Here is a 25494-nt window from a genome sequence, read left to right as displayed (position 1 = left end):
CGATGCCTTACAATCACAAGCTATTCCACAGGCAGAGGCAAATGATAAGATTTGTTTACTTTGTTCTCACCAAATGTAATTATAAACCACTTGGTTCTTTATTTTACTGTTAATATTGTAAATTCTGTAAATCTCAATACATCTTTTCTGTCCCAATCCCCAGATGTCATTTTATAGAAGGACCACTTCTCACCCACATGAACCAAGGGGGTGAAAAGGGGATGGTTGATTTAAATACCCTAACTCAGAATTTATGTGGATTTAAAAATCTCTGACTTAATGTTGCATTAACTACTGGTGGCTGCTTTACTGCCTTTAAAACATGCATATATAATTGGATACTGTAATGCTTTGCGGGTAAAATAAATACCAACTCACACTAAAATAAATACTCTGCATGATGAAGTTCATGTAGACATAAATTAATCATTTACCCGTTAACCAATATGCACAGTAAAGAAATAGATCACTTATTAAAGGTTGCCTCATCTATAAAATGGGAAAATAAAATGCTGATATATTTTACAGTGCTGCTGTGAGGAAAAATGTATAAAATTATTGCTAAGCAGTTTATAAACCATAAAATGCAGTATGAACATTAAATTAATAATATTTGTACTAATTCAGATTCAACATCCTCTGCATTAAATATATATTTTTGCCTATTGAATCATACACAAAACTGAGCTGAGGCTTTTTATTTAATTTTTAATGGTGTCTTCAGAATTCTGCAAAGCATCACAGAAGTTATTGGCCATGTTAAAACAACTTTTTAGTGGCTTATTCCTACCGTTTCTGAGACAAAGTTCCTGGCTGTTCACATCTCCAACCCCATATTTAAAGTCTTCTCCCAAAGGGCTTTATGTCTCCACTTGCATAGACATAGTAGTTACAAAGGGAACATGGGTTTGCATTTCTCAATCAAGTGGAAGTTACTAACATGCTTTGGGCTTTGTTTTATTCTACATTATAAACTGAGATAGAGAATGAATGCTAAGTTGGGAGTGAGGGTGGGTATGTTGGGTCTCTGCGTATTGTATCAAAATGATCTGCAGTGTAAACCCATGCTGGGACAGCAGCATGGCTGTGAGTCAGCAGGGTCTCAAGGCTATCAAGCTGCTCAAAATGTTGCCGGCTCTAGAGATAAACCAAGCTTTTGTTTCTCAGCTCGCATCCAGAAATGTCATTCAAGGGCACAAGAGAGAGCTAAGCAACATAGAACATAGTTCCTTTCTTCTTCTACTTCTTCTTCTTCTTTTTTTAATAGAGCATTGTTATTTTGAAGAACTGCTTATACAAAACCTGTAATCCACTCAGCACATTTTTAACATTGTCAATGTCCCTTTGATTCTCAATGACAAAACATATCAGATGTTCCTCTACTCACTTCCTTTTATAGAGGCCATTAATATAGAAATACCTCCTCTTCTTCTACGAAATGATAAATGGCTGGCTGGAGATGTCTGAAACACTGCCAAATCTCCCCCTATGTATCATGTGTCACCAGCAATAATAAACAGTGACTAATCTTTGGTCATAAATTATATTTATGGCTTCCTTGTCATCAGTAGGTAGGTATTTTCTCGAACCAGGTTCAAGGCTCTAATATTTATGCTAGGAACATGTGTGCTAGTAAAAGTGTGCCTAGGTTCAAAGGAAACTAATCCTCATTTGTTTTTTCATTTAATTGCTTGTGGAGCTTGTCATTTTCATCCATATCTACCTCTTTTTGCCTCAGGATTTACCCAGGAGTGTTTTGATCATGATTCTAATTTATTCCAGTAAATTTACCATTTTGGTGATAACAGTGTCTTGCCCAATAGGAAAAATAATAAGGAAAGGAATATGGCTAAAATGCAAACTTACCTAGTTAAAGTTTATCAATGGTCAAAAAGAAAATACAATGAAACCAGGCTCTGCATCTCATAAATCCAGCTGTGGGTAAGGGGATCAAAGTTTTCCTAAACAAACTATAATAAAGGCAGAACACCAGAATATACAATCACTATATTGCAGAATGGCAAATTAAGGCTCTGAGGGAAAAGAAATGAGGTGAATAAGGGTGCAATTCGACTTCAATTCAATTTAACCAATACCAGGCACTGGAGTACATGGTTGGGATACACTAGTGAAAGTCAACAACAATCATTGCCTGCCTGCAGCTTATGTTTTAGATGAGGGAGAAAGACTGTAACAATGAGTGAATTACATCATTTATCAGAAGTTGGCAAGTATCAAAGAGAGAAATAAATCAGAAAAGGGAACTAGGAAGTGTGGGAAGAGATTACATTTTTAGAAGGGTAGTTAGTAAAGATCTTGTTGAGAAGGTGAGATTTGAACAAAAGACTTCATGGAAGTGAGAGAGCGGGTCATGGATGTGTGACTGAAGAAAAGTGTCTCAGACAGAGCAAACAGCAAGTGAAAAAGTCATGAGGCAGAAACATACTATATGTTCTGGCAGGGTGGCTGGAATAGAGTAGAATGGGAGAGGGAGGAACCGGAAAGAAGTGAGGTCAGGCAGGTCACTGCTGGCTGACTCTGTGTGAAACAGGGAGCCAATGGAGGATTCTGAGTCAAGGAGCAAAATTATATGATTTATACTTTATTGAAAAAAGACTGTAGGAAGCAAGGGTGGAAGCAAAGTGATCAGTTAAAATCATTAAAATTAATAGTTCAACTCTCCTCTTTGCATTAGCTTAATGAATATGAGCAAGACATTAATGATAGGTGATAGTTTACAATAAAATGCAAACATATTAGAGTTGTAACTACACAAAGGTAAAACTGGCTGGAAGAGAGAATTCAATACAAAAATCAATAAATGTCCGCTGGACCAATTGGTAAGTTGAACACAGTTTTGACTAAGGTTATGAATACACGATAAAAAAATGATTAAACTTTGGGAACTTCAAGCATCGAATGCTAAGGAATAGATTAAAAATGTCCCTCCTTAACACTGTCTGGGTTGTGGAATCAAACAAGTGTCTATTATGACATTGAGATGCTCTTCTCAGGTACCTTTCAGTCCTCTGCTTATTGAGAGTTTTAAGTTGGGGAAACATGAGCTAAGCAGAAAGCATACCACCAAGAAAAATGAAGCAACCCAGAGTTTTGATTAATTTGTAAATGTTTTATTTTCAAACTTAGAACATACGAATGATGGGAACACACATAAAAAGTGGGGTCTTCTCTGGGGAATAAAGAAAAAGGAAAAATCTAAACATTGATGAAAGGTGAATTTAGAATTTAGCCTTCTACTCAACCTTCCTGGCAGTAGAAATGATTAGGTTATGAAACAGAGCTCTTTCCCATCTCTCCTGAGCTGTTTAAGTTTAGAACAAATTGGGACTGAAAAAGTGTCAAATTTCACAGTAGGAATGCCCATTCAAAGAGCCACTTCCCTCTCTGAAGTAGGTTACTACATTCACCTGGGGAAATTTGTAATGGTTTATAATTAGGTGGCTAATTAAAAAGTGGATTATCAACTATATTAAAATATGCTAGAAAGATGTGTACATTATTCATTCTTTAATTTTGGAAATCTGCCATTTCCTTAAAAATATCCTTACTGGGAAATTCCATGTTTGATATGTAAGTTTTCTTTTTTCTTCAGAAATGAATTTTTTTGAAATGAGTCTAAGATTTTTGTTTATTGAGGTAACGAATGTCATTTGAAGTTTCTCTGTCAGTAAAAAGTACTTAACATCATAGTTATCATTCTTTACAATGAGAAGAGAAGGCTATAATTGGAACTCCAAGGCAATGTGAGGTCCCCAGAATTACTTTAGAGTCAAAATAATAAAGATGATGAAAATAATAACTGTTTTCATTTACTCACTTCTCATATATGCCAAATATTTTGTGTCTCAATTCCCTCAAGAGCCCTACGAGGTATATTTATGCCCATTAAACAGATGAAGAAGCTGAGTGCAGAGAAATTAGGTAAATTATCCAAGGTCACACAGCTTGAAGGTGGTAAAGCTGAAATGCAAACTCACGTCTGACCTCAAAACTCTTGCATTAACCAAGATTTTTTCCCCCCTTAAAATAGTTTAGCATCAAGTCAAAACTATTTTGATGCATTCAACTGGTTTTGAAATTGATAATATTCATGTATCATATAACCAATTAATCAAGATCTTATATTAATCAGACCATATTTCTGAGCCATTTGTCCAAATATTAGCTTATTTTATAAAGTGAAACATGATCATCAGGAGACTCCTGATGCATTAATAACAGCAGAAGTTAAAAAATTAACAGTCACTTGGTACTATAAGTTACTTTTTTTTTTTTTTTTTACATGGAGTTTCGCTTTTGTTGCCCAAGCTGGGGTGCAATGGTGCGACCTCATCTCACTGCAACCTCTGCCTCCTGGGTTCAAGTGATTCTCCTGCTTCAGCCTCCCAAGTAGCTGGGATTACAGGCGTGCACCACCACGCCTGGCTAATTTTTTGTATTTTTAGTTGAAATGGGTTTGCACCATGTTAGCCAGGCTGGTCTCAGACTCCTGACCTCAGGTGATCCACTGGCCTCGGCCTCCCAAAGGGCTGGGATTACAGGCGTGAGCCACTGTGCCTGGCCTGTAAGTTACTTTTTATTTGTCTTTTTCTATTTCTTCCAATTTCTAAGAAGATTAAATGACTACTTTCTGAGAAATTAAATGGCGGCCCATGAACTTTGCTATAATCATATCTATGTGCCTTCTAGACTAGTCAAGTATTAAGTGGGTCACTCTACTCCTAAAGGCACCTATATATTGGCCACTTCGAGTAGATAACTTAGCAGATAGGCATGACTAACTGTACTGGGATGGGCTTGCTGAACTGTTGATAGTACTCAGTACTGATACCATTTGGGTGATGTGGAGTTCTTTCTCAAATGACAACAGTAACAACATAATTATACTAATATTTTTGAGGGTGTATTGTGTATCAGGCATTGTGCTCATTGCATATATTACTTCACATTACTCCAGGGTTTCTCAACCTTGATACCATTGATTTTTTTGGCCAGATGACTCTGTTGTTGGGGGCCGTCCTGTGCATCTAGGGATATTAGCAAGCATCCCTGGCCTCCCTAGATACCAGTAGCACACTTAACCCCTCCAATTATTACAGCCAAAACGATCTCCAGTCATTACCAAATGTCTCCTGGTGGGCAAAATTTCCTCCCATTGGGAACCTCTGTTTTACTTCCTCTATGACTCTAAGAGGCTGATACTGCTAGACTAATATTACTGATGAGGAAATTGTGGCTCCCAGAGACTTATGTAAAATGCCTAAGTTCTCACAGATAGTAAGTTACAGAGCTAGAATGCATGTAGACTGTCTCGCTCTTGAACACAGTGACATTGAGGTTGAAATTCACATGTGAATTTCATGTGCGTTTCATTTGCCCTCTTTCCTCTTCTGCTCCTTCTTATGGTGGGCATGGAGCAGTGGGAGAGAAAGGCAGTGCACATGACATAGGGCACAGAAATTTTATTGTTCCATGGTCTTTTAATCGACAGATTAATTCCATTTTAACTGGAATTCTGGAAACTAATGAAAAAAAATTACAAGTGCTAGATGGTCTATTCTCAGTGTTCTTGAATCTGTCTGATTTAATTCTAACCAATTAGCATGCCATTATGGAGGAATATTATGTTGGGAATCAATATTAAGCTAAATACTAATATTTTATTCAGTATTAAAAATTTATACAAATGGTAATACAAGTGCTTTATCCCTACTTTCTCTAAATGAGAAGAAATGCTTCCTTAGGGTGACTCCAGTGAAAATGATATCTTCTTAGGAGACCATTGGTATTACGCTTTACATAGATCATTGCTTAAATGAATAAATAACAATTAACTGAATGAAATTTGCTTATTATAAGACATATGATTTTTCAGGGTATCAAAAATTGTTTTTCTTCTTATAGTTATAGTATAATCCCATGTTAAGATGAGTACAAAAGCACATTATTGTCCAATATTGTTTTATGTAAAAGAATAAAATAAGTGTCATGCTTATCCTGATTTTAGGATATCATTTCTTTCTTTCTTTCTTCTTCTTGGATACTTTACTCCTTATTGATTCAGATATAATACTAGGCTGGAATTTTTGAATCTAAATGTCTTCAGATTTTGCATTTTACATCTTTGCAAAGAGGAATACACCTAGATGTACTCTAATACACCTAAACACTGAAACAGGTGAGCATGTAATAACCCCCTAAAGATAGTTTAGTAAGGCATGATTTCAAAACTAGATTTCAAACCTGCTTTCCAAATTGTACCCCTGGGTACCTTCCCCAATGTCTGGCCTTGCCTTGCTACACAGCATGGACCCTGCAGAGCTTCCCGGCCCCACCCTCCTTCTGGCCTGTCCCTCTACTTCTTCTACGTCCTAATTTCAGTATCTTTTTCAAGCTTCCAAGGTAGGGTAGCAATGAAAGATTTCCATAGTTTGGATGTAATGAAGACGTTTACAATTTTTATCACTTACGTACTTTAATTCCCAACTTCTTGGTCAAATATTTGACAACTACCTGAAAACTATACCATTTAAAATCTCTCTAACTTTCTGAATTATTGTACTCTGTTCCTCAGTATTAAAATTAGAAAAGTTTTGCTCCGTATTTTTGCTCCAATTGGGCAGGCAAGATCAACTGGTTAATATGCACGTACCTTGAAAAGGGTGCTTGTAATTGTAAAGGCATATTAGAAGTTAAAAACTGACATGCAAAATCAAAGGAAAAAGTTATTGAATAAATTAAGTTAACAGAAACATTAGAGATTGGAAGTCTGCTCAGCACAGTAATCACCATTAAGAATAGGAAAATTTAAAGTAAAAAAATAACATTTAATGGATTGACTTTTCTAAAATATTGATAGGATTTTATTAATAAGTGTTTTATGCATATGGCTATTCTGAAAGTTCCTTTAAAAATGAAAGACTACAGCCTTAATGAGAGATATTATTACATGAACATATTTGAATCTGGCTTATGAAACATAGGGCTTGAGAATTTGAAATGTGTGCATAAAATGCAAATAGATTTAATTAACTGAAAACCCATAAGACAGAACTTCTTCAAATAAGCAATTACTTTGGGGACTAATAGTGTAAATAGGACCCTGGTTCATTAGCACAAATACCCATATGAGAGAAGGATCAGCAAATTTTATTCTTTAAGTTATTTATGCACACATGGTAATATCTCATTAATTTGGGACTTCAATAAACTTAAAATCTTTTGATAATTTGTTTATGAGCTGGGTGGATGTTTACTTCTGTTTTGTAAATACTTTATTTATAGGTGGATAATATATGGTGTTTTAAACATTTATTTTCAGTCTTATGTACACTTTTTAGACTCAGAATAAACAATTTTCAAGGAACCTCAGGCACTTTACAAGTTCCTACATACATCCAATCTATATGCTAATAACAAAATGTTCATATGATTTATTATAGCAGGTCTCCTTAAGGACTTCTACTTTATTATGATTTGTTGAAGTTACTATATGTAGTTAAAGGTAATAAAAGCCACATTTGTTTAAGAGTTATCTATAATTCAGCTTTCCCACAAATTCAGATATGCCCACCATCTTAATTCTTTGGAATAAATGAAATTTTACAATATTTGCAGCTACACACAGACAGTTTTTCTTTTAAACATGCATTAGAACATATAAACATATGAAGAAAAATAAAATACAATGAAGAGTGAAAATAACAAATAATTTTATGGGTGGACAAAGGAGAGTAAACTGTCCATTTCAAATAATTCTATGTTTTTTAGGCACAATACTCTGGGGAAAAAACTCAATAATGTGGACCTTTTTTCAAAAGCTGATTTTACTCACTTGGGATGACTCTAGTTCTAATAAGATTTTCTAATTAAAGACATTCAGTGCCCAGGCCAAAAAGGGCGGATGCTCCAAGCTAAGGCATCTGGGAAAAAAAGAAATGCCACACACAGCAATCTGGTCATTTCTAAATCTTCCTTGTATATGGCCATGACTTTTCAGAGTCCACATGTCAATTTCCTGTACAAAATGCTACGCACTAAAGAATTTTAACTGTGTATAAAGTGGGTAGAAGAGTTATGTTATTTTAGTAATCAAAACTCATATGTAGGTCCAAATGACTCAAATTCTAAACCAGATAAAATATATTCAACTAGAATTTATAAAACCCATAATTGAACTAAAAAATGAAATATTTCTATTTTTTGTGAAACATAATGAAGACAATCTAGATATTATTCATAAGTCATGCCATCTTTACACAAGATGCTTTTACATTTCTTTGTTAAATATTGTAAGAAAGGGGAAAGCCAATTCTGTTACCTAAATTAGTAGTTACTCACCATATGAAGGGGGAAAATAAACTTCAATTCCATTTTCATAACTTAGTCAAGAATGCTTGATGAAGAGGCCTCTTTCATGTGCTTCTTGATTATTATAAAACCTAGGAAAGAGAGATATACAAGCATGGAATGTTTCACTATCAAGAAGAAAGCCACTCAAACAATATTAGTTTCTCATGTCAGTGATTATTTCTCATGAGAATGAGAAGTATGCCAGCCAACTACATGCCACTTACAAATCTCCTAGCTGCTTACAAAAGTTAGAGCAAGGAAGGCTGAAATGACTACTGCCTTTGGAGACAGAATATCTGGGGTCAAATCGCACTCATAGTTTCCATCTGAGTGAACTTTAAGTCCTTAACTTCCTGGTGATGCTGCCTTCATCTTCCAGGTGGAAGTAATAATACCAGTTACTCAGTGGGACTGTTTTGACAGTCAAATGAGATAATGTTTGGAAAGGAATTTAGTTAACAGTAAAATTATTTATTTATGCCATGACTTTCTTTTTACCTTGAGGATTTGAGGTGCTTTCCAATAAATTAATGAAATATAAATAAAAGATATATATATATAAATATATATATAGGCCATATATACTGGTCAACACAGTTGAAGTGATTGAAGTTACAATTTGGATTTGAATTTCTTGGTAATTTAGGTGAAAGGAAAACAAAGTCCTATTCTTAGGAGAAACCCTGTAAGTCCTATTCTTAGGAGAAAACATACCACTTCCTCCAAAGAAACCAAATATTTTATCCTCCTAATAAAAAATTCATTGAGAAATTTTTCATGTAAAACCTGAAATAGAGGCATTGAGATAAAATGGACTATTTTATGAGTAGGACTGACTACGTAATATAAAAACTGAAGGGCAAAACAGTACTTTTGCTTGGAGGGAGTTATTATTGCTATAAAAACTGTATTATTCCTAGAAACAAACCTGAAGCCTGAATCAGGAAAACCTTAAATACAAAACCAATAACTCCCAATTAGCAAATCATCCAGCTCTCCTCCCTTTCTGTGCCTCTCTAACAAAGACACAGCAGCTTCTTTAAGTCATTTTCTCAGCAGTAAGGAGGAGTTTCTGAAGGAAATTGTTGATTGCCGGTGGCTCCAGGCCAGTTGCTGCTCATTAATGAGTAAGGGCAGAGCTGCAAAAATGAAGTGTGGACCCAGATGTGAGACAAAACGGACAGCTGCACAGCCGATTTCATGGGGCCGTTCCACAGGGAAAGGAAGAGAAAGAGAAAAGGCACAACTTAGTGATTATATCAGTGAAACAAATCACAGCATGAGGCCTCTTCCTTGAAATCCACATCTTTTTCTTGACTTCCCTGAAACCTCAATTCCCATCTCAAGAAACTCCCCCGAATTTTCTTCTTCTGGTTTCTCTTGTTCTGCCTTCCCTTAAACGTGGGGCTTCCACAAGATTCTCCACTTGGCAGCAATTTCATTCACATCTAGAGCTTAAATTATATCTTTTTGGATGCTTTTGTGAACTAGATCTTCATCCCCATCCTCTCCTGAATTTGCCTTTTTTCCCTGTTCCTTAAAATCAGTGGCACTGCCACTCTCCCTGGTTTGATACTTGGCATTATCTTCATTCTCTTACTCCCCACAGCACACATATCCAATGATTAGATTATGGCCACCTTGCATACAAAAAGCCCTATTTCCCACTGACATATCCAAGGTCACTGTCATAATTCAGAAACTCACCCACCATCCTCCATCTCCTATGTAGGCAATGACCTCTCATCTAATGTGTTCCTGCTTCCAATCTCCCATCATTTCCCAGGTTTCTGGGTGCTTCTAGTCTTTTTCTTAAACCTCATGCTTCTCCCCTTGCTTGAAAACTTCTAACAGCTCTTCAACAGACCTCAACAGGATAAACTTTTCAAGCACAGCTTTCCAAGATCTGAGATCAATACGTTTTATCACTTTCCATATAACCTCTCTAGACATTCTAAACCATCTCCCCTAACTATCAAACGCTCCCCACCCCCTAACCCCTGCCAAAAGTTGTTTCCTGTCTCTGAGACCTTGGTTAGTAGCTTTCTGCTGTCTGAAATACTCAACATTTTTTTTTTTTTTTTTTGAGACGGAGTCTCGCTCTGTCCCCCAGGATGGAGTGCAGTGGCGCGATCTCAGCTCACTGCAAACTGTGCCTCCTGGGTACACCATTCTCCTGCCTCAGCCTCCCGGGTAGCTGGGACTACAGGTGCCCACCACCATGCCCAGCTAATTTTTTTTTGTATTTTTATTAGAGACGGGATTTCTAATAATAATAATAGGTCTCGACCTCCTGCCCTCATGATCCACCTGCCTCGGCCTCCCAAAGTGCTGGGATTGCAGGCGTGAGCCACCACGCCCGGCCTGAAATATTCAACTTTTAACACACAGTTATATTTATTTATTTCAAAGAACTAAGATTTTATTTTTTAAAAAATATAATTTCAACTTTTATTTTATATTCAAGGGATACATGTACAGGTTTGTTACATAGATATAATGTGTGATGCTGAGGTTTGGGGTACAAATTATCCTGTTACCCAGGTAGTGAGCATAGTACCCAATAGGTAGTTGTTCAGCCCTTGTCCCTCCCTCCCTCCCTATCTAGTAGTCCCCAGTGTCTGTTGTTCCCATCTTTATGTCCATGTGTACCCAACATTTAGCCCCCACTCATAAGTGAGAATATACAGTATTTGGTTTACCATTTCTGTGATAATTTACTTAGGATGATGGCCTCCAGCTGCATTCACATTGCCGCAAGAGACATGATTTTGTTACTTTTATAGCTACGAAGTATTCCATGGTGTATGTACACCACATTTTCTTTATCCAATCCACCACTGAGGGGCACCTAGGTTGATTCCATGTCTTTGCTATTGTGAATAGTGATGCGATGAACACATGAATTAACAGCAAGTTTAAATGCCACCTCCTTCAGGGGTCTTCCTGAACCCTTGGTTAAGAATTCATTGTACCCTCCTCTTCTACAAACCAAGGATCCTTAATTGTACCCTTCCTATGAAAGTCGCATTTATAGTACTCTGGCTTTATTCTAGATAGCTATACACCCAGCAGTGCCTTTGCTATCAGGAAGTTTACAGTCTAGCTAGGGAAACCTTGCTTTATTCACATTTCTGACTTCCATGGGGTAATATTCAATGCTCTAAAAATTATAGGAGATTAAAGGATTTTTTTCAGTCAAATATCACTGTGAAAGGCTCTGAACACAGGGTTAAGGACGCCATTTTAGAAAATATTTTTTAATAATAAGTGACAACAGCAAGATTGTCTGATTTGATGAAAGGCGAAAAGAATGAAAAGAGAAAATGAGAAAGAGAAAAAAGTAGAAGTTGATGTGTTATTTTTCTTTCTTAAAACACAAATTTGACTGTTTTATAAAAATCAAGTAAGTATTTAAATCTGAGGAAAAATGTTGCACTTGTGTTAAGACATCAGATTACAAAATGCATTTGAGATTATCACATGAATTTATTTTATGGCATAAGTATATTTTATGGTAGATTTCCCATGAGGGATGGAAAATGTCTTCCTAGCGCCTGTCCTAGTCCTAATGCCTAGTACATATAAGATAGGTTGATATTTGTTGAATGAATAAATGTTTACTCAGCCTTATCTCTCTCCAGTTGCCCCCTAATCTCTCACTTCCTCTTCATAGGCAAACTACTGCAAATAATCATAGACACTCATCTTTCTTCTCTTACCTCCCAGTGACAGCTCACAGCAGTGCAGTCTAACCTCTGCCTATCACCTTGTTTCCTGTGCTGAGACAGTGATGTCCACTTTGCCCCTACTCTGGGTGGGGTTCCAACTTTGGTGCTGAAGCAGAAGCAGGAAGGAAAACTGAGGCTGTAGGTCACAGAAGTCCCCAGACATGTGCTCTGTGATGTCCCAGGCTCCCTCCACCCCGGCTCTCTCCCCACACAGCGATGCAAGCAGGTGGGAGAGGCAAGCCAGCACTGCTTCATGACATTTATTTACCCTGGCTGTAGGAGCACCACTGATGGGAGAAACAGGTGGGGCTGTGCTCATACAATACTCTTAGTAGGCGGGTTCAATCTTTTCTCTCCAATTCAGACCTCAGAACCTCAAATGTTCTTCTTTTTTTTTTTTTTTTTTTTTTTTTTTTGAGACGGAGTCTTGCTGTGTTGCCCAGGCTGGAGTGCAGTGGCGCGGTCTCGGCTCACTGCAAGTTCCGCCTCCTGAGTTCACGCCATTCTCCTGCCTCAGCCTCCCGAGTAGCTGGGACTACAGGAGCCCGCCACCACGCCCGGCTAATTTTTTGTATTTTTTAGTAGAGACGGGGTTTCCCCGTGTTAGCCAGGATGGTCTCGATTTCCTGACCTCGTGATCTGCCCGCCTTGGCCTCCCAAAGTGCTGGGATTACAGGCGTCAGCCACCGTGGCCGGCCAACTTCAGACTGTTCTATGCTCAAACTCCATCCTAGTTTCTCTCTCTTTCTAGTGGTCACCAATAGGCCAGTGATTTTTCTATCTTGTCTACTCCCCAAGAATCTTTTCGAGACAGATACAAGACATGAACATGTAAAATACTCTCAAACCGGCAGGACAACAGACAGAACCAGTTACAACTGTATTTCCTTTACATATCACTTAACAATTTCTCTTTATTTTAATTCAAAAATAATTCTCCCCTGACCAGTATTCACCATCCGTGCTCAATAAAACACACAGTTCTCAGTCTTCTTTCAACTCAGCTGACCACTGCTACTTTCCTAGAACCCTTGCTCCTCTGCCCCCCATGACCCAGGAATCCCTGCGTTTCCTTCTGTTTCTTTTGCTATTCTTTCATCCTCTGTGGGCTCATCTTTCACTACTGGGCCATTATGGGTTTGATTTCCTCCAGGCATTTTGGTCTCAGTGTTTTCTTCTATAACTTGCTTCACTATCTTTCTCTAAGCAATCTTATCTGCCTCCAGACCTATGAATGTCACGATGAGTCAGAAGTTTATATCTCTGACAAGCCCCACACCCATAATCCAATGTCTGTTTGCTGTCTCCCGTGATGTCTCAAGACATCTGAAACTCAACACATCCAACACTGAACTTAGCATCTGTTTTCACACACATGTCCCTCCTCCATTGTTCCCTGACACTTCCTCGTGGGGTGCACACAGATATCACAGAAGGTGGTCTGTCAATTTTACCTCCTAAAGATATGTAATCTCCTGAATCCATTCACCTTTTGGAAGTCACTAACACCTCATCCTTCTCTGTTAGGCCAGGGTATCACTATCTCTCTACCGAAATATTTCACTGATCTGCGTACTTTTCCCCCTTGCCAACCCATATTACACATGGTAGCCAGAAATATATTTTCAAAATGTGAAATTGATGATGTAACTAACTACAGCACTCCCCACACCCTCACCAAAAAAACCAAAAACAACAAAAATCCTCAATCTTCTCACTGGTCCTAGGATAAAGGCATATTTCTTGATACGGCTAAAAAGGCTCCCATGGTGATGGACCTGATGACATCTCCAGACTTAAGCAGTTCACTCCTCTTCTGTACTCCAGACAGTGTGGCCTTCCCTCAGTATTTTTTTTTTTTTTTTTTTTTTTTTGAGACAGAATCTTGCTCTGTCACCCAGGCTGGAGTGCAGGGGTGCAATCTCGGCTCACTGCAACCTGTGCCTCCTGGGTTCAAGCAATTCTCCTGCCTCAGCCTCCTGAGCAGCTGGGATTACAAGCGCATGCCATCATGCCTGGCTAATTTTTGTATTTTTTTTAGTAGGGATGGGGTTTCACCATGTTGGCCAGGCTGGTCTCAAACTCCTGACCTTGTGATCCACCCACCTCAGCCTCCCAAAGTGCTGGGATTACAGGCATGAGCCACCGCGCCCAACCTTCCCTCAGTCTTTCATGCTGCCTGTTCTGTCTCCTTCTAGAGGACTTCCCCATGTAGCATGCCTTCTGCATGTATGCCCGGTCTAGTTGATGCCTGTGCATCATTTGGATCTCATTTTACAGAACCTTCTATCTCTTTTTTGTAGCACTTAGAACAGTTTCTGTTCCATATTCATGTATGTCATTCTTTTATTGTCTGTCTTCCCCACCTAGTCCATAGGCTAAATGGAGGCAGAGAATATCTGATGCAATTTGGTGTCTAACACATAGTAGATTATCAACAAAGACAACTTTTTTGAAAGTGTGAGTGTGTGAAATCAGTACAAAAATATATAAATTCAGTGAGAAACATGTACCCCTAGGCTGGTGTTTAAAAATCCAACTCAGGATTTTTAAATCCTGGGGTACATTTTGCACAGAACTGGGGTCAGTCACAAGAGCATTGAGAGCCTTGAATGGATATAAGAAAGTAGGAAGATTTCCATTCTCATTCAGGCTTAGTAGTGGGTGAATGGGAATGATAGGGGTTTTTGAATGAAACATTTCACCTGAGCAGATGCAACTGGTTTTATGATATAAGATGTGTGCTAAGATATGAAGGTAGTATTTTCCAATCCTATTATCTTCATTTTTGCTACTGTATATATTGAATAAGAGTCATTGCAAGGGGAGGAAAGGAGGACAAAGTCCACAGACATGCTGGAGGGGACACAAAGGAGAGAAGATATTTCAAAAATGCCTGTCTCTGGATTGTAGATATTCTGCAGGATATGCCTTTTTATATCTTAGCTTCTAAAATTCATGTCATCAAATGCAATATAATTGTCTCTGCTTCCATATGGTGACAGAATTCTAGCAACTGTATCAGGATCTCAATAAATAGGCGAAACTCAAATGTTGCATAAGATGTTTTCCCTCAGTCACATTTTTCTCATGCCCCCAAATCATGAAACACAAATTTTGTAAATTAGAATAGTATCAGTTATGAATGCACTTTTGCAATTATGAGAGTAAAAACATTCCACATTGAAATAAGAAATGCCATCTGATTTTGATCTAACACAAAGGGGAAAAAAACACATTCCATTTAAGAATGACAAATAAAGCTGTCAATGTGATCCATTTATAGCCCCTCAGAGAATGCCACAAATCCACATAATGTTCTAAAGAAGCTAGTTATTGTATTTGCTCTCTCAAAGAAAGAAAGCGTAGAAGTCCCAGATAGACTCCTTTCCAAGGAAACTAAGGTTAGCAGGAATAACTTGCTTTAGTCAATGTCCTAGGTGCATGCCTCTTTAAGAAGAGAATGAGAGCTTCCGGCATTTTATTAAATAGTGTGTAACAATGGAGATGGTGGAATAATGGAGGGGACGTGTCTCTCTGCTTGGTTAGGTAAAAAGAGGGGCTGTAAGAAAATGGAGAAAACCCATTGTCTTCATTGCACCAGCTCCATCTCTCCTTACTGGTGTAATGAGGCCTCCTTCCAAAAGTCTACTGCTGACAAAAATTACAATAAGCCATAAAACCTTAATTATAAACATTCAAAGTGCTAGTCATTTTAAAGCATTTTTTAATGGGTTATTTCAGGCTCAGCTACAAGGGCACATGCCAAAAACAAAACACCAGAAATATATCTCTTTATTCCTTATTACAATACTCAAGCTTTCTTCTTTTAAGAGTAGTTTCTATTATATACATATACATATATTCGTGCGTAAGTATATATAAAATATGACCCTCTGCAAGGCATAACTGATTTTTTTCTCCTTTGCATTGCCTGCTCAAAAACTGAGAACAAAATTTGTTACTATCTTCTAGCAAGAGTGTTGAATTTCATGGCATAAATTTTGAGTATGAATTTCTCTCATGGCCCTATCTTATGTTCTTAGCCTTATTTTTTCCTTTGACTCATTTTTTCTTACCTATTTGAAATACATTTTATATTGCTGTACGGTATATATTTTATTAGCCTTTTTCTGTAGGCCCTAAATCCTTTCCAGCATATAAATAAAATATATAACATTTATAGGTTGTCTTTTTTTTTTCCTCTGGAGGGTTGCAAAATTCTCCCAAGGCAACATGTAATTGATTACTGTAAAAATATGAGCATTAAAATTTATAATTCTTTTGTAGTAATTAATTTTTTGGTGACATTTAGCTCAATAGTGCAATTAGATTTTCTTAATATTTGTATATACACTTTTAGAGCTGAGTTTCTTAGCCTGAGATCCATGAACTTAAATTATATGCAAAAAATTGTGTATGTAAATTTTCATTGAGGAGGAGTTTCAAAATTTTAATCCAATTCTGAAAGGTAAATGTGACTCAAAAGATTAGAAATTATTGCTATGTGTTAGGATAACACTGAAAAACCATATCCTAATCTTTAATTCAACGAATTGACAAAATATTTGTTGAGTATCTATGAAATGCCTGGCACTATAATAGATCCTGGGAAGACAACGGTAAACATGTAGGCTTGACCTCTGACCTAAGGGTACTTCTAGTCCAGTAAGGATGAGGATAAGCAATTAAAAAAATGAAATAATCACATGCTAATATACTACAATAAATAAAACAAAGTGATGTAATGGAAAGTGAGTGAGATTAGGTGGTCAGGAGGACTTCTCTGAGGAGGTGACATTTTATCTGGGCCAAGCACCATCTGAGGGAAGAATATTCCAGAGAAATGGAACAGCTAATAATTCAAAGACTCTATGGGAGAAACAGGCTTGTGAAAATGATAGCACTTCCAGAAAATACAAATGGTAGATCTCCAAGTTCACATTTTCCATAATACTTCAGTCTTGAAATATCTGCATGATGTTTCCCTTCTCTTTTTTTTTAAAAGTTAGATTTTCTAATGTGAGGGAAAAAAAATGCAATGCATTTTATTATACATTAAATTCATTCAATAAATATTTGAGTCTACTATCTTTAAGGCACTGTGGGAGATGCTCTCCAGGTACTTAGCATAAACTAAATAAAAAATAACTGTCATACATGCAACTATAATGTACCTTAAACCAATCTTGTATTGTTCCATCTCATAAGTTTATGAGCCAAGTAAATTCTGGGGCCCAGACACTTTAATGCACAAGAAACCCAAAGCTCTTTAGAAAGGCACCAATCACCCTGTTACAGCTGAAGACAGATAAGTAAAAAAACAAAACAAAACAAAACAAAACAAAACAAAGCACATAATGGAAGATGAGGCTAAAAATTCTTTCAAATTTTCCAAGCCATGGAGTAACATTGTACTCCATGGCTTGGAAAATGGTCTAAACAACACTGGCTGCGTACATCAATACATTAAGCTGTGACTAAAGATCATAAATAGCTCCCACATTATTAGATGCTTTCTTGAACTAAATTATTTATGAGTATATTAAAGAAAATAATATACCAGTAAGAGGACTATATTGCTTTGGTCACAAAATTCCATGCTGGGAAATTCTTACATGCTGGCAAATGATTACTGTGTACCAGGCACCTTACTGAGGACTCAGTGCACATACCCTTTGAGGAAGGGATGTTACTACTTTTATTTTACCTATAGGAAGAAACTGAGCTTTAGAGAAGCAAAATGACTGGCCTGGGGGAGGAACCATCAGAGATTGGAACCTAAGCAGTCTGGCTCCAGAGCACCCAAGGTATCATTTCCAAAATTAGTGGTCAGCCTTATTACCTACACAAGGGAAACCTGGCTGCTTTGCAAATTATCTCTGATACTCATTTTATCTTACTGTTTAAAAGGCTTTGGGGAACAACAATCACACACTGATTAATTTAAATATTGGCCAAAAAAGATGGCAAACCTGCTATTAAGAGTAACACATACAATTTTAAAATGTTTATTTGGATCAGAGTAAATTATTTGAATTATCCATAATGTTTCCTCTTAGGAGAAACAATAAAGAGTTGAATGTACTTATTTTAAAAATCTCAGAAGTACACACAGCATTTTGCTCACTTGTTTCTGCCCTTATTGTTTTTTGTTAATGCAGTTTCAACTTGGAAAAGGGAGATTTTAAAGCTATATTCAAATCCAGAAATAATCATTTTCCTCTTTTTTCACTTCCCCCAAAATAAAAAAAAAATCAGGTTCAAGCAGGGTGCTGAGACTTGTCTTTCTTGAACAATATTAGGGGCAGCAGGAGCATATCATAGTACTTATGCACCATTAATTGAATATTTATGCAGTATCACACACTGTGCTAAGCACCAAACAACTTCATTTTATTCTCACAACAACCCCATTAGTAGCTTCTATTATTATTCCCAATTCACAGCTCAGGAGATGGGGACTCACAGAGGTTGCTCACAAGTCAAAGACCTCATAGCTCATAAATGGAGGAGCTCGTACCAGGCTGATTGACTCTGGAGCTTGGGCTTCCGATGAGTTTTCTTATTCTTTCCTTTAGTTTGATCATGTTCTCCCCGCTGACATATCAGGGAAGACTCTTTATTTTCCAACATGGGCAGTCTAAACTCTTCAGAACTTAAGACTGTCCACAATCCAGGTCTTCTTTTTTTTTTTTACCTGCCCAAGCTGATTTATCAGTATTCTGAACTAAATACCCTCAGGGCCTGAGGGAATCTGCCTCCTTTCAAAGCTTCAGATGTCTTCCCACCCACAATCCAGCTAAATTCTACTGCTTCTTAAGGCCTAGTTCAACTATACTTTTCACAGTCACCTTCCAGACCTTTCCAGCCCAGAGAAAATAGCCTGAGGAATTTGCCTCGCTGTCCACCATTGTAGATGACCTGATGTCCCCCACTGTAGATGACCTGATGTCCCCGAGAGCTTCAGCAGCCTGGAACCCAAGGGATGGTAATGCAAGGCCTGTTGGAATGTGCCATGGGGGCATTTTTCTCAGGAGCACGTCCAGAGCTTTTATCAATTTCATTAAGCTTAACAACCACCACTCAGCACCCTTACTTCTAGAAACTAATGACACTGAACGCTAACGTTCTCTGATCAGGAATGCCAGATTTAGCAAATAAAAATATTATACGGGAGACATAATTTTACTAAAACATGATTTGTTGTGTATTTGAAATCCAGATTTAACTAGGCATCCTGTATTTGATTTGCAAACTTATCCTGAATCTTTTGTGGATATTAATCTTATCTCTCAACTGTACAGAATGTAACCATCTGGAGAACAAGGGACTTCACTATTTCCTCATGAAACTTAACACTCAACTCTTATTACTACTTATCAATTTATTTTTGTGGTCCAATAGAAACATTTTTGAACATGCTTGATTTGAGCCAATATCAAGTCTAGTAGCCACATCATGGTTACGTGCACACACACACACCACACACACACACACGGCTTTTGCTACAATGAAACAAATGTCATCATACCTAGCAAACAATTTTAATCATCTCTGCTATTAGCTGGATTCAAACACATTGAGTTCCTCCCAAAATATCTTTTTTTAAAATATCCTCTTAGGAAGAATCTGGGGAAATTAAAAACATACCAAAATCATTATTGGATCTCAAAATGAGATCTTCAGACCATTTGATTGAGAAATCACCAAAGATATTTGTCAAAATGCAGTTGTGTGGGTGCAATCTCAAACCTATTAATTCAGAACTGCGTAGAATGGCTCCAAGCAATCTGTGATTTTAAAAAGTCTTCCAGATGATTTTTATGCCCTCTAAACTTTAAGAACTGTTTGTTTATAAAATGTAATACTTTAGCAAGGATTGCTGTCTATGTTAAAGAAAAGTTAACATTTTGGTGCTTAAAGATAAGTCACCAATATTTTGAGTTTCAAACTAGCAATCATTTTTTAAATGTGCCTTTAATCTATCACACCAGTGTTAAATGCTCAGCCCTGTAAATTTTCTATTTGGACTGTCCAAGCATTTAAATAGAATTGGTAAACTAATGATAGGTATTAAAAGGCTGCTTGATGGATTATTAAAATAGTAAATGTGTCACCGAAGTTTATAGAGACCAGAAGAAATTTAAAAATAGGCTATACATACTAAGATGTTCTAATGCTGCTACTCAGGATTGGTCTGGGCAACCTAAGGCTCTTTTGAATTTCTGAAAGAAAGCATCATTGTCCAAAGCTCCTTACTCCTGTTGACTGGGTAGTCCTCACTATTTTTGATCTGAGTGAAAAGAATGCTGGTTTATAAGTCAGAAGGCTTAGGTTCTACAGTTTATGATCTGTTTTGGGGGGCTTCAGTTTGCTCATCAATAAAACAATGGCTTAGACTATTAGCTGATCTCTAAGGTATTGTCTAGACCTAAATTTCTATTATCATTTTGAGCTTCAGTTTCCTCTGCCGTAAAATATGGGGTTGTACTAGGTGCAGTGTGTCCATTTGTCCTGTGTGTCTGAGGGCAGCCCTGTCATCTCCATTATGGTACTCAGAACTCCATTCATAACTCAGGCTCACCCTCTCTAACACTATAAGATCAATGATGCTTCATTTAGGCTTTCCCAAGGAAGGGACAATATATTACCCATTCACACATGTCTTTTATAAGAGATAATTACTTATTCAAACATACTTACAGACCAACAACTATGTGCTATTCATCACTGTGCTAGGCCCTGGGAATACAGTAATGAAAAAAGTCAGAAAACAGAGTTCTGGCCTATGCAGCCTACATTCTGATGGGGAAGTAAGAAGTGATGGGGAAGAAGATAAAAACAACAATCATATTAAGCAAATATAAATAAGAGACTTTGGTTTGTAATCAGCTCCGTGAGGGATAACTGAGGGCTGAGATGGAGAAGAACAGAAAGGTGTTCAGAAGAAGCCTCCTAGAGGAAGTGCAATTTATAGACCTAAAGGAAGAAAAGAAGAAAAACGGGAAGGAAGGGGGTGGAAAAAGGGGAAGGGAGAGCATATTCTGGGATCCTGTGGGAGAAATAGCTTATGTACTTGGCATCCAAAATCCTGGAACTGTCTCTTCTATCTCTGAGAGATAATTTAATCCAAAGCTAGTGAAAGGAAACCAGAGGCCCAGAGGGTTTAAAGGACTTCTCTGAGGTCAAATGGCTAATTAATAGAAGAACTCTTCCACACTTCAGTGCAGAATGTGAACTCTTCTTAGAGACTGCAACACAGCAGGAAGTACCAGACTGTAGTGGTTCAAATCCTGGCTTTTCTATTCATAAACTGCTCATTCTTGGGCATGAAAGCTTCTTTGAGCCTCAGTTTTCTTTTCTGTGAAACACAGACAACGCCTACCTCACCAGATTATTACAAGAATTTAATGAGATATTGTGGCACAGTGCCTAGTATATCACAGCTGCTCCGGAAATGCAAGCTCTTTTATTTTTCACCTAGTGCACTTTCACCTGTACCAACTTGTTGTCAAATCAAGACAAAGTAGAGCAGAGGTTAAGTTACTTGGATAAAAGAGTAGTGGCGGCAGAGGGAAGGTTGTAGAATACTGGAATGGAGCCTATTTAGCAACTGCGCATCCAAATTTTAGTGGAGGAAATGAAAGGTCCACTAAAGTGGACAAGTGTCAAAAAAAAGACATCCCCAACTTCATTAAGGTCACAGCTTAACCTGCTAGTGGTAAATCTAGAGTTGTCTACCTAAAACAACAACAAAAAAGATCCCTTGTATCAGTATTTATACTTAAAAGTAGCATATAACAAACGGGTTTTACTCTAGGATGTCGGTAAACAGAAGAACGACACATTTTGTTATTCAAGCCATGCTAAGAGAAAAATGTTAATATGCCACTAAATCAACTGGGAACAAACCAATTATCTGCAGGATATTAAAATGATAGCTGGTGTTAAGGATGCTTCAAAACCAAGCCCATGATATTGGAAGAATCAATAATTAATCCAAGTAACTATACAGATTTTCTTCATTGTCTATGAACAAAACCACAGGTTGAATTCAACCTTAAAATGCCAAGAGGCATATTTCATGGATTAGACTGGAAAGCTATGAGGCTGTTCCACAAAAACCTGCATGCCCTCCCTGTTAGGGAATGTTTATGGTTCAGACACACGTGAACCAGGGCTGAATATTTCTTAGTTTCAGAAGTTCACCGGGTCCCTCTTCACCCAACCATAAGGTAAATACCATTTCATATACAGCTTTTTGAAATGCAGCTTATTTTATGATTCTCTGCTGTTGCTGCTTTATGGGAGAAATTTTATTTCAAAGTTTCATAGGATGTGAATTGAACTCGTTATTTTGCTCCAAACTCATTGTTTAATTGACAGGAAACATGCATCTAAATCATCTTATATGCATGGCAGAAGCAGCTACATAAATTTAACAATGGGTGGATTATTACTATTTACCATATTTATAGAATTTTAGACTCAGGAAGCATTTTACAAATCTTTTATTAGTTAATCCTTACACTTCCGAGTGCATCTGACAGGTGGTAAACAATGCTTTGGGGTTTAAATTGCCAATACATGAAAACTTTAATGGGGAAAAAGAAATCTACAGCCTTCCTCCTTGCTCCCAAGTGTGCCTAGGGCACATTTTTGATACCTATTTCTTCTCACCAGAGACTAAGGCTAGCGGCCCAAGAAGCAGAGTTGCACACACTGAAACACTAGTAATAAAAAATATATATTTTGGGTTTTTTCCCAGATCTTGTGGCCAACACCAGGGGAGACCTTCTCACCAAGAGCAAGATGATGTGACAGGATTCTCAGCACACATACCTCTCAGTAATACAGCGCATAAAAAGGCACATAAAGAAGCAGTCAATTTCTCTAAAACTATACGGTAAACTTAGTTTCAAATTCAAATTCTAACAATGCCACACCTGCTGGACTCATTATTTGAGTGACATCACCAGTGATTACTTCTCTTAAAATACATGCATGTGTATTGAAAAATAAAACTCAATTTAAACTAAGAGAATGTATATCTTCATTTTTTTAATTCCCAAGTATTAAAAATCAAGTGAGTATTCAAGCTCACTTGAATAGCAGTTCAAACTTTGTATGAGTGCTCCAAAATACCCCATTTCCAGACATCACAAGGTGTGGCATAGCAGGGCAAAGCAAGCCTCAATAAATCAAAGTCTAGTTCTTGACCCAAACCTTTTTACAGCCCGGGGCTTTCACAGCTAACAAACCAAGAAAAATCAATCCCGCATCACCTTAGGGCCGGGTATGAGGAGCTGCAGATGCTGCGCCTACTTTCAGAAGACCCCAGTGTGGCACGTCCAGCCCAGATTCTTATTTTTTCTGACTGACAGTGACTTTATCTCTCTAATCCCTCTGGCCACCCCCGCCTCCGCCAGTATGTGTGTGTGTGTGTGCGCGCGCGTGTGTATGTGTGTGTGTGTGTGCGTGTGCTGGGGGACGCTTAGGTAGGAGGGTGCTCAAGGCACCCAAAGTATTCTGGAAGGAAGCACTCTCTGGGGCCCTGTGCTTTGTCAGAGCAGCTGGGCTAGCTGTGAGGAGGTCAGCGAAAGGTAACCAGGTCACCCTCCTTTCAGGGGTGCAAAAGGATGCTCCAAGCTCTCGCGTCCCCATGAGCCTGCGGATGTGGGGACTGCGGGTGGGCAGAGAGACCCCCCATAATCCCGCCCACCCTGGCGCGGCTCCTCCCGGGCGCGCTCCCGCCCCGCCACGCCCCGCGACGCCCGCGCTACCTGGGGACGCTGGAGGCTCCCGCGGCGGCTCTGGGTCCCGCCGGGCGGCCGAGGCTGGCGCGGGCTTTGTAAAGCCGCCAGGACAGCGCCGACCCCGCCCCGCCCCGCCGACCCCGCCCTTTCCCACCTCGGCCGCCTCCCCCGCCTGCATCCCCGGCCACAGTCCCCTTTCCGCCACCTCGCTCCAGGCCCGGCAGCCGCCGCCCTGCGGGGCGGGGACCACGGGTCCCTCCCCATCCTCGCGGCCTGCCGGACAGTCCTGCGGGCGGGGCCCCAACGCCTAGGCGGTCCCGGGAGCCCTGGGCCGCCTCCCCCCGCCCCCCAGAGCTGTCACCCGCTGGCGCGTGGGGCCCCTGCTGGGACCCCGGTCTTGGGACCCGGCCCCTGTGGCCCCAGTGCCTGCGGCCTCGCCATTCTCCGCTCAGGGCCCGAGGGGCCGCCCTTCCTGGAGGCCTCCCCAGGACCCACCCACCTCTGGGACTCGCGGGGGCATTTCCTGCAAATGGACGCCAAGTCTGGGGAAAGTTTCTGGCGAAGTCAATGGTCAGCCTTTTCTTATAGGGGCGTTCTCTAGCCAACTGATGGAAACTCAAGGATTCCATCAGGGGGTTCTGCTGACATCACAAATCACACATCGCTTAGTCGTTTTCTAATGGTCCTGTCGTTACTTAGTCGTTACACATGGTCCTGTCGTGTTGTTTACATGGAGACTCTCCATCCTTACTGCAACCTTCTGCACGTTCGCCTTTGGAGGCCCCAGGCTAGTGACATTTCAGCGACAGGGTGTAAGGAACTTAATTTTTAAATAAACAATTAATATTAGAAACCCGCACATTTATACGTTTGCTGTGCACCAAGCTCTAAGTGTGGTCACCTTTGAATAGTTCAGACCTTCCAGTGGTCAAGATGATCTAGGCCAATCACTATCCTGCACTTCCTCATCTCCAGAACTTTTGGTCTTTTTACTCTTCTTTTTCATTTTCCTTTTGATATTAAGGAGAGGTAAAAGTAAGATGCAACAAGATCAGTTTGAAGAGCTTTTAACAGCTAGTGTAAAACTTTATGGGAGAGGCAGTCTGCAATCATTGGAAATAAGATTAGAAAATTATCTGTACACCTAACTGGAGTTTTACCATTTTTTTGCATGAGCTTTCATAATGAAGGGCTAGAGATAGCTATTATTTTTAGCAGAAATAATGCTTTTCTAAGAATTAAGTAGATTAAAAGTATGATATAGCTAGGATGTCAGATCAGGGTAAAACTCTATTGACAGAAGAACGAACGAAACGAGCTGATAGTATAGGAGATCCAACAACTCTTTGAAGTAGTAAAATTGGTTTTGTCTTGGGGTTTAGATTATACAAATGGTTATGCTAGAAAACAGGACCTTTATGTTCCTAGTTGCCATTTAATGAATTATTTCCTTTTCAATATCTCTGTTTCTTTCAACTGTTTCTCTTTCTAATAAGATATAATTTAAAGATTGCTCAAAGCTTTGGACATCCATTCATTCTTCATTTTTTCTTTTATTATTATTATTATACTTTAAGTTCTAGGGTACATGTGCACAATCTGCTGGTTTGTTACATAGGTATACATGTGCC

The 25494-nt window shown here is 38.6% G+C and overlaps 1 protein-coding gene across 3 annotated transcripts in view; it reads right to left on the bottom strand.

Moving 5' to 3' along the window:
• Window positions 1-24458, bottom strand: part of RHOBTB1 (Rho related BTB domain containing 1) — a 132563-nt gene extending 108105 nt beyond the window's left edge. The window contains exons 1-2 of one of the 3 annotated variants that reach the window (XM_054435798.2): window positions 24363-24458; window positions 8362-8462 (exon numbers count right to left, since the gene is read on the bottom strand). The gene's annotated coding sequence lies outside the window, so the exon portion shown is untranslated. Of the gene's footprint in view, window positions 1-8361; window positions 8463-23890; window positions 23970-24362 lie in introns of those variants that run through there. The other 2 variants (XM_054435789.2, XM_054435785.1) reach the window with 2 other exon arrangements.
• Between the last annotated feature and the right edge of the window lie 1036 nt (window positions 24459-25494).

Source organism: Pongo pygmaeus, chromosome 8, assembly GCF_028885625.2.
Source record: "Pongo pygmaeus isolate AG05252 chromosome 8, NHGRI_mPonPyg2-v2.0_pri, whole genome shotgun sequence".
Classification (NCBI taxonomy): Eukaryota; Metazoa; Chordata; class Mammalia; order Primates; family Hominidae; genus Pongo; species Pongo pygmaeus.
The sequence above is the reverse complement of the archived record's forward strand: the minus strand, read 5'-3'. Positions and strand labels throughout refer to the sequence as shown.